The sequence below is a fragment of the Loxodonta africana genome, unplaced genomic scaffold (assembly GCF_030014295.1).
Source record: "Loxodonta africana isolate mLoxAfr1 unplaced genomic scaffold, mLoxAfr1.hap2 scaffold_486, whole genome shotgun sequence".
In the NCBI taxonomy this organism is placed as follows: domain Eukaryota; kingdom Metazoa; phylum Chordata; class Mammalia; order Proboscidea; family Elephantidae; genus Loxodonta; species Loxodonta africana.
The window spans coordinates 32,501-42,500 of NW_026975203.1; positions in this window are offsets into that span (position 1 = coordinate 32,501).

Here is a 10,000-nt window from a genome sequence, read left to right on the forward strand (position 1 = left end):
CACTTTGGGGGGACGGCGGGCGCGCGGGGGCGCCGCGGGCGTGTGGCCGTGCCGCGCCTTCCGCGTGGGCGTCCCCCCCGCGCGGCGCGGGAGGCGCCCGTTCGTTCGCGTCTCCCGCCCGCGGTTCCGGTGCGCCGTCTCTCCGTCCGCGCGCGTCGCCGGGCGTGCGTCCGAGCCCGCGTGCCGCCTGCCCGTGGGTGCCGCGTGTACGGGGCCGCGTCCGCGCCCGCGTCCCCGAGCGTCAAGTGCAGGCCGCGCGCGCCTAGTGGAGCGTGCCCGCCCGCTCCGTGTATCGTGTGCGCGGGGGCGACGCGCGTTCCCGCGTGTTCCACCTGCCTGCGTCTACCTCCGCGTCTCCCGAGCGTCCCGTGCGTGCGTCTGCTGTGCGCGTGCGTCTCCGCGTTTCCGCGTGCCCCGGGCGTGCGTCCGTGTCGCCGGAGGGCGCCGCCGCCGCCGCCGCCGCTGCGTGCGCGTACGTGTCCGCGCGGGTGCGCGCGTGGCCTCTCCGGTGCGCGCGCGCGCGCGCGGCCCCGTCCGTCCGAGTGCGGCGCGCCCTCTTCGGGATGCCGCGCGGGCGCGCGGCCGGCGGGCGCGCGAGTCGCGCGGTCGGGCGTACGTACCTCGTGCCCGTGCCCCCGTCTCGCGCGCGACGCGTCTATCGCGTCGCGCGTGTGTGGCGGGGGCGCCGTGTCCTCCGAAGCACTGCGGCGCGGCCGTCCGCCCCGTCGCGCCCCTCCCTCCGTCCGCGCGGGTGGGCGTCCCGCTTCGGGGGGGGGGCGGCGGGGTTTGGCCGCGGGCGGGCTTCTGTCGGGGGGGTCCGCGGGCGTGTGCCCCTGAGGCGTACCTTCCCGTGTTTCGGCCGCGCCGTCCGTGCGAGTCGCCGTGCGTCCGGGCCCCCGTGCGCGTGCGCGAGCGGACCGTGTCCGTGGGTGCCGCGCGTCCGCGTTCCCGCGTGTTCTGCCTGCCCGCGCCTACCTCTGTGTCTCCCGGGCGTCCCGGGGTTGTGTCTGCTGCGCGCGCGCGCGCGCCCCCTCGCGTCCATCTCCGTGTTTCCGTGTGCTCCGTGGGCCCGTCCGTGTCTCCGGAGGGCACCCTGCGGTGCGGGCGCACGCGCGCGCGGGCGCGTTCCCGTCCTTCCGTCCGTCCGTCCGTCCGTCCGTCCGTCCTCCTCCTCCTCCTCCTCCTCCTCCTCCTCCTCCGCCCCCCACCGCCCACACCCCCGCCGCCCCCCGCCGCCCCCACCGCCTCCGCCGCCTCCAAACCTCTTCCCCGCCTGGCGGGTGGCAGCCGGCGGCCACGTCGGACTGGATCCGGATATCGCCAGCGTGGGGCCCACGGCAAGGGCGCAGGCGGGGTGGGGTTGGGGGTGCGTGGTGGGCGGTGGGGGGGGTGGCGCCAGCGGTCCTCGGCGGCGGCGGGCCTAGCGCCGCCGGCACGTGCCCCTCCGGTTTCAGTCGGGACCGCCTCCGTGACGTCGAGGAGAGCTTCTCCACCCGTCCGTCCGAGGGCGCGGGGGTTCGGCGGACCGAGGGTGCCGTCGTCCCTCGACGACCGCCTTCGGGTCGCGCGCACACACACGCTCGGAGGCGCCCCGTCTCAACTGAAAGGAGTCGGCGGAGTAGAAACCGCGGCCCTCGAGACAGCTCCCTAACGCCGGGTGCGTGCGGCGGGGTGCTTTCTACACCCTACAGAAGGAAAACGCCTGTGGCCGGAGTTCTCGACGCCCGCCTTTCGACGCACCCTCTCGTCGCCTCGCTCCGTTTCCTAAGGCTCTCGTGACTCCTCCCGTTCTATTTCAGGGAGGCGCAGCTGAAGGGCTATCCGCTCCGCCCGTCCGTGAAGTTGGGCTTTCCCCCCGAAGGTGGCCGGAAGGGGGTGGGGGGGCGCGTGAGCCAAAGGATCTTGAAAACGCGGCGGCGGCGGTACCGCTTTCGGCTCTCGCCGATCCCACGCAGAGGCGGGGGCGCGGGCAGGTCCGCGCGCAGGTGCCCGTGCGAAGGTGCAGGCGCGTGCAGGCGCGCGCGCGCCCTCGGGCAGGTACGTAGAGGCGGGCGCCCGCGCGTGCACACCCCTAGGCGTACGCACGGGCACGGACGCGCCCGAGGGCGCGCGCGTACCGGCGCGGGCGCGCCCGTGTGGGCGCGCCCACGCCTACGCGCGTGTACCCGCGCGGGTACGCACGGGCAGGCACGTGCGTACCGCCCGCCCGCGCACGGGCGCGTGCACGCGCCTGCGTGTCCGTATCTGCAGCCACGGGCGTGAGCGCGTGGGCGCCTACCGTCCTTCTTCTACCTAACGCCGTCACCGGGCTGGCTCGGCGTCCAGGTATGCCTGTCTCCCCCTCCCCTCCAATCCCCTCCCCCTCCCCGTCCCCCTCCCCTCCCCTCCCCGCCCCCTCCCCTCCCCTCCCCTCCCCCTCCCCCTCCCGTCCCTCCCCCTCCCCCGTCCCCCTCCCCCTCCCCTCCCCTCGTCTCCCCTCCCCTCCCCCCTCCCCCTCCCCGTCCCTCCCCCCACCGCCTCCCCTCCCCCACCCCTCCCCCTCCCCTCCCCCTCGCCTCCCCTGCCCCCATCCCCCTCCCCTCCCCCACCCCTCCCGCCCACCCCCTCCCCCTCCCCCTCCCTCTGCCTGTCTCCTTCCTTTTCTGAAACCGGGTTTTCCTCTTCGAGAGCCGTTCCGCCCCTCGGGCGAAACCAACTCGCCGCGTACCGGAGACCGAGTGCAAAGACGGAGCCCCGGCGGCGCGGCGGCGGCGGCTCGGAGCTCGGCTGCCGACCGAGATCGTCGGCGGTTCGGATCCGCCGGCTCCTCCTTGGGAAGCCCGTGGGGCGGCTCGACTCTCTCCCCTAGGGCCGCTCCGAGTCCCGAGCCGCTCGACGGCACGCGACGGCAGCGGCGCCGCAGTCAGTTCTCTATCTAAACGGAAACGACGACGATGACGAACGTCAGTCTTCACCGCCACGCCCTACTCCCCACCCGAGCACCGTTCCAACTCGGGTGTTTCTCTCCCTGTGGCGGGGGTCCCCCCCGACTGAGAAAAAATAAACCGCCCCCCGAGGACGGCCCGCGTTCGGAGCCTCTTGGTAGTAGCGCGCCTTCACGGGACGACGGCACGCGCGCCCGTCACCCGCTTCCCGGAAAGCTCCCCCCGCAGAGAGTCGCGAACTCGGGCGAAGACGGAGGAGTCCGCGTACCCGTCGCCCAAGGTTCAGCCATCGTCCGATTGGAAACCGGTGCCTTCCCGGTCCCGCCTCCCCGTCGATCGACGCCTCCCGGGGGTGGGATGGCTTCCAGCCGAACCAGCCTACCGTACCCTTCCCCTCCTACGTACCTCGGGAGGTCGGCTCGGACAGGGAGGGGCCCGTCAGATGTCCAGTCCGCCGTGAGCTTTCCACGACGACGGTCGGCCGGTCGGCCGGCCGGTCGGCCGGTCGGCCGGTCGGTCGGTCGGTCGGTCGTCCCGGAACACCCCGGTCGGGTCCGCGCGCGCGCGGCACGGGCTTCACACACCTCGCTCCTCTGGCTTCCCGGGAGACGCTCGCGGCACGGCGACGCGTGCAACGCGGGAACGGCGACGCTGCCCTCGGCCTTACCGTCCCCCCCCTCCAGCCGAATACGGCCCCGGCCCTCACCGCGGGCCGAGTTGGGGGGCTGGGGGTCGGGCCGGGGGGGGGGGATCGGCGGCGGCGGCCCTCGTCGGCAGGCGGCGCTAGCGCCGCCGGCGTGCGGCCTTACGGTTCCCGTTGCGATTCCCCTCGTGGGCGCGGAGAAAAGCCTCTCCATCCGGCCAAGGGGGCGCCCGTTCGGCGGACCGAGGGCGACGACGGGGGGCTGCCCGTCCGCCTGAGCGCGCGCCCGCTCCCGCAGGCACAGGCGCGCGCGGGCGCAGGCACAGGCGCACACGCTCAGACACGCGCTCACGCGCAGACGCGCACTCAAACCCATACAGACACGCACAGACGCACACACAGACGCACGCACAGACCCGCGCTCACGTGCGCAGGCGCCCCCACAGACGCAGGCGGACACGCACACGGGCACGCCCGCAGACGCGCACGCGCACGCACGCAGTCACGCGCGCACACGCAGGCACACACGCCCGGACACGCGCGCACACGCCCCCGCAAAGACGCGCCCCCGCACAGACGCGCGCGCGCGCGAACGGACGCACGCACGCGCGCAGGCACGCGCGCACACGCACCAGGCCACCCGGAACGTTTGCCAACTCCCCGCCCACCTCAGCACCCCACCCCCCGGGCCCGAGGCGCGTGGTCCCCCACCGCCCCCACCCTCCGACCCCCCCACCGCCCCGCTCTCGGCCTCCCACACCCCAACCCCCCTCCGGCACTCCACCCCCCACCCCCACGACTCACGCACACACGCCCGCCCGCCCGCCCGCCCGCCCGCATTCGGGAGCCGCCGGAGATCTCTCGATGCTCGAGACGCCGACTCACCCCTCTCCCTCCCCCCCCCCGCCCCGGAGACGCCACCTTCCCGAGTCCGCCCGCGAGCCCGGAGAGCACTCGCTCGGGCCGAGCCGCCCGAGGGCCTCTGGGCGGGCGTTCGCGGCTGGCCCGCCGCGCCTCCGCTGGACCTCACTAAGTCCGGCCTCGCTCCCGAGAGCCTCGAGGGCCTCCCTCGGTGAGATGTCTCCCCAGTCGGACCGGGGGGCCCAGAGCCGGTCCGTACCGGCTCTGGGAAGGCGTTCCCGGCCTCCCCCCCGCCCCCCGTTTGCCCGCCCGCGTCGCGGGAGGATGGAAAGCGATGAGGAAGAACGCTCTCGGTGGCGGCCGTGGTTTTCTTTTGCGACGCGGATGCCGGCAAACGCACGGCTCCCTCCCTCCCTCCCTCCCTCCCGACGCAATTTGCCCGTTCAACCCGCCTCACGCGTACCGTTGGCTCGGCGACAGGGACGACGGCGGAAAACGTCTCCCGGTCTGCCTGCTGCGCCACGCGGGCACTCAAAGAACGAGGAGGAAAACTTCGGGGACTGGCGGTCTCATCCCGTCCCGTTTGTCGCGTCCGTCCAAAGGATACGGATCGGAGAACACCTGCCCGTCCGACGCTTGGGACGTGCTCTCTTCTCCCTCCCGCCCCCGGTGGACGCTCATCCCCTCGGGCGCCCCCCCCCCGTTCGGCCCTTTCGGGGGCGAGCGCGCGCGCGCGCCCCATGACGCTCCCGAGAGGTTTCCCCGGCGGCCCGGGGGAGTCTGTCCCCTCTGCCACCCTCGAGCCCCGGCCGGGGCCCAGGTGGACCCGGTTCCACCCCCCCGCCGCCCTTCGCTCCGGTCGTCGGCCGTCACCCGGCGGCCGCTTCGATACCGTCCCCCTCCGGAGCTCTGCGGCGCCGACGGGATGGGAAGCGGTCCCGGCGGGCGCGCGCTGGCCACGGCGGCCCGGGGCCTTCGCTCCGTCTCCTCGAGCCCGGCCTGGCTCCCGGCGTCCTCCCGGGGTCCTCCCGGGGTCCTCCCTCCCTCCCTCCCTCCCTCCCTCCCTCCCTCCCTCCCTCCCTCCCTCCCTCCCAGGGCCCCCCCCGAGTGGGACACGCCGGCTGGCCGGCATGGTGCTCCAGGGCTCCAGCGGGGTAGACGGGATCTTCCTGGCTGAGGGGCGAAATGGCCCGGCTGGGCCGGACCCCCTTGGATCGGAACTTTGGGAGATGGGGCCAAGGTGGTGGAATAGGCTGACGCTTCCGCCTAGCTCTCTTGACGACAAAGACCCGGAAACACAAGCGAACGAGTATGTCTGCGACGAGCGGGGAGTCCTGACCGTCGAAGGCGGGCTTAGACGACGCACTGAGGGGCAGCGGCAGGAAGAGACCTTTCAGGGGCAGAGAGGGTTTACCGGCCCTGCCCCGCGGGGAGCCCTCAGGCACCATTCCCAGAGCGGCTGCTGCAGTGGGCTGGTACCGTCGTTCCACTGCTGTTCCGTCAGGGAGAAGCAGCCAGCCACACAGCCTGCTCACACCTCCGGAACCTGAGGAGGGCCCGGCCGGGCGGATCCCCTTGGCCCAACCGACCCCGCGCTGTGGCCGGCCCCACCGTCTTCCGGCCGCCCCGCGCCGAGAAACGTGTTCGGCGGCGGCGCTGGGAGGCGGGGGAGGGGGGCGGGGGGGGGGAGCCGGGACGGGGCCGGGCGTCCGGCCGCCCGGCGACGCGCCCTCGCCGGCCGCCGATCCGGATCCGTCCCGCTGCACTCCGCGCCGGTTGTCGGCCGCCACCTGGCGGCCGCTTTGATATCGTCTTCCCCCGGAGCTCCGGCGCCGGCGACACGCGCGGGAGGCGATGTGGCCGCGCTGGCCGAGGCGACGTTCCCGGACGCCGGCGGCGGCGTCGGCAGGATCGTCCTGGCCGAGGCGGGAAAGGGCCCGGCCGGGTGGATCCCCTTGGCCCAACCGACCCCGCGCCGTGGCCGGCCCCAACGCCTTCCTTCCGGCCGCCCCGCGCCGAGAAACGTGTTCGGCGGCGGCGCTGGGAGGCGGGGGAGGGGGGCGGGGGGGGAGCCGGGACGGGACCGGGTGTCCGGCCGCCCGGCGACGCGCCCTCGCCGGCCGCCGATCCGGATCCGTCCCGCTGTCGCCCGCGCCGGTTGTCGGCCGCCACCTGGCGGCCGCTTTGACATCGTTTTCCTCCGGAGCTCCGGCGCCGGCGACATGGGAGGCGCTGTGGCCGCGCTGGCCGAGGCGACGTCTCGGGACGCCGGCGGCGTCGGCGGGATCGTCCCGGCCACGGTGGGGCGCCGGCGCCAGAGCCACGTTCCGGAATTGGGCCCGCAGCTTCATGTGGCCGAGGCGGTGGCCGTCGCCGCCGCCGCCGCCGCCGCCGCCGCCGCCGCGCTCCCGGGTGCCGTGTTTTAGACGGCGCTGGACCGAACCGGGCCGCACCGAGACGGCGCAGGCAGAAGAACGGGACAAGGCACGCCCCGGCCGTTCGCGCGCCTTCCTTCGCGCGGCCCGGTCGTCACCGGGGCCTCCGGCGTAGGTCCGGGGTGGCCCGCGGAGGGCGCCCCGGGCCCGGGCGCGGTCCCGCGTGGGGTCCGGACCGTCGGAGAATTTTTTCAAAGTCCCGCTCCGGGGGTCCCCGGGCCGAGGTTGCCGCCCCCGGCCCGCCCCGGCCCGGCCACGGACCCGCGCGGGGCCCGGACCTTCGGAGGGGCCCCGCCGCCCGAGAATTTTTTCCAAGTCCCCCCTCCGAGGGTTCCCCGACCGGCCCGCGTTGGCCGCAGCGCAGGCGGCTGGCTCTGGGCGCCCGCGCGGCCCCGGCCAGCTCCGTCACCCCGTCCCGCGGGTCGACCAGAGGATCCCGGGAGCTCCGGGGGGGGGCGGGGCGCTGGGGGCCATGGGGTCGCGCTACGGACCGATGGCCGGGCCGCAGTTCCGGGGGCTCGCCGTGGGGAGCGGGCCCCTCCCGCCGCGGGGCGTGGCTTTTCTCTCGCCCAAAACGGGCGATTTGGGCCACCAGATTGGTGCTGACACGCTCTCCTCGCTGGGTGACTCCCGCTGAGCAGATGGGAAACCTGGACGGGTCCGTAGACGCCGGTCCACCGACGGCCCACGCCCTCCCCCGCTCCTCCCCGCTTGAGCCGCCCGCCTGGGGCCCGTGCGCCGGCTCTCGCGCGTCCAGATGTCCAGCCGCGGTGCCTCCCCCCGGTCTCCAGTGCCCGAGGGCGGCGTGGCACGGGCGCCGCGGGCCCTCTGACCCGCGTGCCCCTTGTCGCAGGCACCCGCGGTGGCCGCGGTGCTCGCCAGAGTGTGCCCCGCTCCCCCCCTCCCCCAGGCCCACGTGCCTCGCGTGTCAGGCGTTCTCCGTGTGCGGGGTCCTCGCGGCCACCTTTCCGCAGCCGGGGCGGGCGAGGCAGAAAGCGGGTCCTCTCCGGGGCTGTCCTCGCCCGCCTCCTGGCAGCCCTGGCGGGGGGGTCTTCTCCTCCTCGCTTGTGCCTGGGCTGACCCGATCGATGTGGTGTTGTCGTGCTCTCCCGGGCCGGGTCCGAGCCGCGCCAAGACGAGGGACGGACATTCGTGGCGAATGGGACCGCTCTTCTCGCTCAGCGCGCGGGCCCCTCGCTCCTCCTCCCCGCCCGCCGGTGGTGCGCAGAGGGGCAGGGGCACGGAATCCGGCCCGACCTCGCTCATCTGCCCTCGTTCGCGGCCTCGCGGCCAGCGTCGGCGGTGGCGGGGTCCTGAGACCGAGCAGGACAGCCTCTGCTCGTGGCCCTGGTGTTCTGCCTCGCGTCGGGCCCTCCCCCGCCCCCCGCGGCGGGGGGGCTCTCTGGTCAGACGCACCCGCGCGCCCCACCCAGGTGGTGCCGGTGCGCCTCGAGTGGCCCTTTGGCGGTGCCCCTGGAACGCTCCAGGCCGTCCCTCAGGTGCCTGAGGCCGGGTGGCGGTGCCGTTTCCCCGTTCCCAGCCCACCCTTCCGGTCACCGCTCACGCGTGTGGGCGTGCGCCCCTCGAGCCGAGAGAAATAAAAAACAGGAGTGCGGCCGAGAGGGAGAGAAAGGATGTGGAGGAAAAAAAAAAAAAAAAGAAGGGGGGTCGAGCGGGGTAAGACCTTTAGAGCACGCACGCCTCGCGGGAGGGTGCCGTGCCTGATCCCGAGAAGGCGGGGGTGAGAGAGGGGTGCGCGCGTGCGTGCCCGCCCCGGTGCTTGCCGAGACCCGCGTGAGGCAAGCGAGAGCGGAAGGAGGAGGGCCCGCGTGTTGCTTCCGCCGGTGCCGAGGGAAGTCACCCTTGCGAGGTGGGGGCCCAGGCTGCGTAGCCGCGGCTGGGCCCCGGCGGTCCGTTGTTAGGCTCTGTCGTACCTCCTCCCCCCCGCGGGCCGCCCTAGAGCGCGGACCCCTCTACAGAGGGAGACCGGGGGGTGTGTTGGGCTTTTAGGTGCCCAGGCAAGCCTCGGGTGTGCGCGGCGCGTACCCGCGAGGCCCCGCGCGCTCGCCGGAGCATAGAGAGATAGTATTAGAAGCTTTAAAAGAGAAACGGAAAAAAAAAAAAAACGGACGACTCAAAAGGCGTGACTTTCCGAGGCCCTCGGTCGCCGCTGCGGTGCCCCACCCCGTTCCCTCCTCGCCCGAGTGGAGGGTGGACGCAGCACGGAGCCGGAGCACGCGCCGTCCCCGGGTGAGGCAGAGCCGCCGTGAGCACGAGGCGGCAGGCTCCGTTCCCCGGCCGCAGAGGCCCACTGTGCCTTAACCCCCCCGCTGGTGCTTACCAATACCGCAGGCCCCCCCCGCCCATCCCCGGGGCGCCCTCGGGCGCCTGGCGGGGCCCAACGTGGGGGGCGATGGGTGGGGGACGGCCCGTCTTCGGTGAAGAAAGTCTTCTCTAGTCATCTCCGAGGGTGCCTTGGGGGTGCCGGATCCCCCAGCCGCTGCCCCTCGCCTTGCGCGCAAGCCACCGACCGTGGCTCGCAGGCAGAGCCCCCTCTCCTTCCCGCCCGGTGTGGAGGGAGAGGTCCGCCGGCCCCCGCGGTGGGGCCGCGCGCCGCCCTTCGCCTGCCGCGGCCCGCGCCTCCCCCCTGCGAGTCGGGGGAGGGCCTTCGCCGGGCCAGCCGTCTGGCGCCGGGGTCGCGCGCGTCCGTGTGTGCGTGTGAGTGTGCGGCCCTCCCGTCGCGCGCCTGGTGCGGTGGGGCCGGGGGTCCGTCCGGCGGACGGCCCCCGCGCCGTTGTGTGCCGCCTCCCGCCCGCACCCCGTCCCGTGCCGCCAGCGGTGCGCGGGTGTGCGGGCCCACCTCCTCACCCGGGAGCTTTCCCGGCGATGTGCCCCTGGGCCGGGGGGATGGGCGTGCCGGGGGCCGCCCCCGCAGCGCCTCCCTCGCCGACGTCGATCGACCCCCGCCCCGCCCGGCCGGCCCGCGCACACGCCGTCCCCGGTCTGGGACCGCGAACCGGCCTCGCCGCGTTGGGCGTCGCCACCGGGCCTCCCCGGCCGGTGGTGTCCCCTGGCGACGCGCCCTCGGACCCGGGCCCGGGCCCTGTGTGCGCCGGGCGGGTGGGCGGCGTGTGGCC